Raw genomic sequence first — 4,297 nt, forward strand, 5'->3', positions numbered from 1 at the left:
AGTCAGTCTGCAGCCGATCCTGACACAAAAGTGGACAAGATTCAAAACCTGATCACATGTAATGGTTGAAACTTGTTAATTTGTGGTTAATAATGTTTGTAGTTTGATACGGCAACAAATTTGAACAATTTTAGCAACTGTAACAAGCTAAGACACTTAATTATTGTCTCGTTGAGGACATTGGGACTCTAATGTCGTCTCATTTGGGGACATTTGGACTTTATTATCGTTTTGTTTAAGGACATTGGGACTTCATTATTATTGACAATGTTTAGTTTTTTATACTTATCGGGTCCTACTGATCCCACATAGCTAGGAGAAATTAAAAATGCATACTAAACAAAAGTTCAAGTCTCAGATGAATATGTGCATAGCGTATCCTCACTTGGCTCAGACATCAGACTTGTATTTTCGCACTAAACATCTGACCGTTACAGGTTAGTGAGTTAGGTCTTGGTAGGAGCTGGTTATTAGTGTGTAACTTACCCTGGTATTGTGGCAGCTTGTAACAATGGAGCTGCTTGTACTGACATTAGTACAAGTTGGAGAAGTTAGAAACATTGCTGTTGGTAGTAAACAAATAAGGTTACTTTGTGTAAAAATTACTGTTACTTACTATTAAATTACTTTTGTTCTTACACAAAAAGTCAGCGAGTCATAAGTGCTGAGACAAAATGTGTCACGACCTTACTGGATTTCCCCTGACTCAGGCTCTGTCCAGCTTCCCTTTGCTCAAGTCAATATGTTAGGTCACTAGGCCAAGACATTACTCAAGTACTTCCTCATACTCCCTAATAAATGTTAGGGAGTGCTCTCAGTCTACTCTGTAACATTGTGTAGAATAGGACGTTGACCTTTTGTCATGTAAAAGTTTTTTTGTGGACAGAGACTGCTAACTGCTTTCTTATAGAACAGCTCAAATTATAATTTGATAAAGTTGAAGTAGTTGGAACAGTCTTTCTGGGCCTTAAAAAGCTTTTGATACTTTAAATCATGATATCCTCATTCATAAACTCTCCAAACAAAATGTTACAGTGTTTTCAGTTGTATCTGTCTGACCAAGAACAGTGTGTTATCATCAATAATGAGGACTCTTCTCTTTTACAGATGAGAACAGTACCTCAGGGTTCTGTTCTTGATCTGCTTCTTTTTAGCTTATACATTAATGACTTACTACAGTCATGTGTTGGAGCAGGTTTTAAGATGTATGCGGACAAAACAGTCATACATGTATCTGCTAAAACTGCTCTGGCAGCTTCCATCATGTCACTTTCAATCCATATCAGCATGGTTTGAAAAATCATATCTCACATGTTAGAAAACGGTGTCAGTTTGCTTTTCTGCCCGGGCTCGGTCATCAACAGAAACTATTGTGTTAAACTAAATATTAATAATATTGGACAGCATGTCAAACGGGTCTCAGAAGTCAAACACCTCGGCCTCATATTAGATTCACAACTTAAGTTTGAGAAACATGTTAAGATGGTGAGCAGGGTTGCAAAAACAAATTTGCATACTTTTAGACTTATCAGAGGCCGTCTCCCATTTCATGCTACAAACAGTTTCATGCACGCTATGATTTTTTCCACATTTAAGTTTCTGTGTAACCTCTTGGTCACCAGCAGCATCTACAATAACTAAGCCTCTTATGATGATATGCAATCATACAATTAAAATTTTGGACAGGAAACAGATAACAGCACATCATTGCCATGTTGTTCAGAAACTAAATATGTTAAGTTTTGATAGTTTGATTAATTTTGCCAGTTTCAAACTCATCCATAAATGCCCACACAATCAGGCTCCCCAGGTGCTCAGTGACCTCATGGCTCCACTTAGAGTTTCTGGCTCAGTAACACGTGGAGCAGCCGATGGGAATTGTGAGGTTCACATGTGTAAATCCTCATTTGGACAAATAGCTTTAACATGTGGAATTCTTCACCTACAGAGCTCAAATTGGATCCTGATTCAGATCACTTTAAACTCTTTAAAAGAGGACTCAGTAATGCAGTCATGAATAATGTGGTGCTTCCTATTCTGTGTTGCTAATTACGTATTGCAGTTTTATGTCTTCAGTTTAATGTGTTCAGTCTGTACTTTTATTGTTGGTTGTACTTTGCACTGTTACTTTTATTCTTGTTGCTGAGTCTTTTGTATCCTAAGGCTCAACTAGGGACGGGCATTGCAAATTTGCTTAGGCCATAAATGATGTGGTGTGTGGCATTTATGTATGCTACATACTTGTCCCTATACAAATAAACATTAAGTAAATAAATAAATAATACATTAAGTTACCGCTGTTAAAAAAAAGTAAAAAAATACACAGAATATGTATGAGCTAGGTCCAAACTGCCCCATTACCTAATTAAAATTGTACAATGCAAGAAAAATGCTTTTACATAATAAGACATTTAGGACCAGAGGCTTGGTGGACAGAGTAAGAAAGTTTTTTTTTTTTCAATATAATTTATGTTTACAGTAAGTAGCCCAAAAATGTGGGAGGGCGGAAACTGCAAATCAGGGTGGAGGACATGCACAGGTTCTGAGATCATCTGTCTGATAATCGTTTAATTAAAGACTACCTGGAGACTCCAACGACTTTCAAGGCTCTGAAGCAGGTGAACTTGGCCTTCTGTTGAACAGAGTGGTAACCAAATCAGGATCACTTGCCACACCCCAACATGCTCTGAAGTACAACATAAAAAAAAGAGGAGCTGCACAGTGTGCATGGTTCAGAATACCTTTGTCAAAGCCTCTAGCAAGCTCTGTGCAGAGATTTGGCTCTTCTTGCTGTTGTCTCATGCACAGGTATGTACATGAATTAACCTAAGCTGTAACATGTTTAACATAGCTGTGGTGAGTGATCCTGCAGGGTTAAGAAAATACTGATTAGGGCCAACAAAAATGGTCTGAATCTCATAGTTGCATATGCAACTGCGTGAATGATTTTTTTAGTCCTGAAAAACAAGATGGCAGTATCATCAGGAGGCTTAAGTGTTTGCTGTGCAGCTGGGACGCATTCATGTAGTACAAAGTAGGGATGTCCTGCTCAAGTGTTTTTGCCCCGGATCCAGTTAATTTAACACTGAGTATCTGCCAACACTGAGTCCCGATCCTATACTTCTATGTTCCTAGATAGTACAGCTGCACAGTGCACACTGCAAGTACATTCAAGTTAATAAAACCAGTCCAATGTAGAGCCTGTGCTTGACAATTGAAAAGCTGTGCAATACATTAAGAAAAAAAATCTTTGCCTCCAAGCTGTTCCCTAATGTTTATTTATCTATTTATTTATTTGACAAAACTAAGTAAGTAAGTCTAAAACAACAACAAACCCTCCCTTGAATCTTTTTGGCCTTGTCACTGTCTCGAGGGAATGTATCTGTCCCTTTAAGAGAGTAGCCTTATCTCCAGTGTTTGTTGCTTCAGTGCAGCCTTTACTTGAGTTACCTGAATGAATAGTATTTCATTTAGTGTTCATTTTTATTGTCTGTACATCTTTTTTTGCAGATTAGGCTACTTAAATGTAAAACGGGGGGCTTTTGTTGCACTTGCAGTGGCGTGGTGAGTGTGGTTGTCCTCTGTTCTGCACCACTGTCTGTCTCTCCTCCACCTGCGGATGAACACAATGCACCACAAACACAAGACCTTTACAGTAAGCTGAAATCAAACGAGTTTTTGATGGGAAAAAAAAAAAAACAGTGTCATACTGATTTTTTGCTGTCGTATATGGTGTGTTGTGTTTTGCCGCAGGTGGGGCTTATCTCCTGCTCTAACACACACGTTAGCTGAGTAGTGAAGAAAAAGAAAGCGGAGAGTTGGAGATGACTGCACTCTGCGGATATAAACACCTGTGTGACAGCTGACGTTAAAGGATTGGATCCTCTATATAACTCAATACACCTGATCCTGATTACTTAAAAAATGCCTTGATAGGCCTGATCCTGATGCTTGAGATCAGATCAGGACATCCCTATTTCTTAGTTTGGCCCATGTCCCATCATTTAACATGAAGGGGTTGGGATTTATGACCTATACTGCAGTCAGCCACCAGGGGGACATTCAAATGTCTTGGCATTAGTCTTGGAGAGCTGTCATGTCGTCCATCTTTATACTGGACATAGCTGTCCAGCTAGCTGTGGACATAAATGAAGCTCATGTGTCACATATAAATAAAAAATAAATAAATAAAAAGAAAAACTACATTTATTACCATGAAGTGGCTTTTCAAATGATAAACCTGAAATGCTCTTATACCTTCATAGAACTTACAATAAAAAGAACACATCAAGGCGAC

Source organism: Epinephelus fuscoguttatus, linkage group LG8, assembly GCF_011397635.1.
Source record: "Epinephelus fuscoguttatus linkage group LG8, E.fuscoguttatus.final_Chr_v1".
In the NCBI taxonomy this organism is placed as follows: Eukaryota; Metazoa; Chordata; class Actinopteri; order Perciformes; family Serranidae; genus Epinephelus; species Epinephelus fuscoguttatus.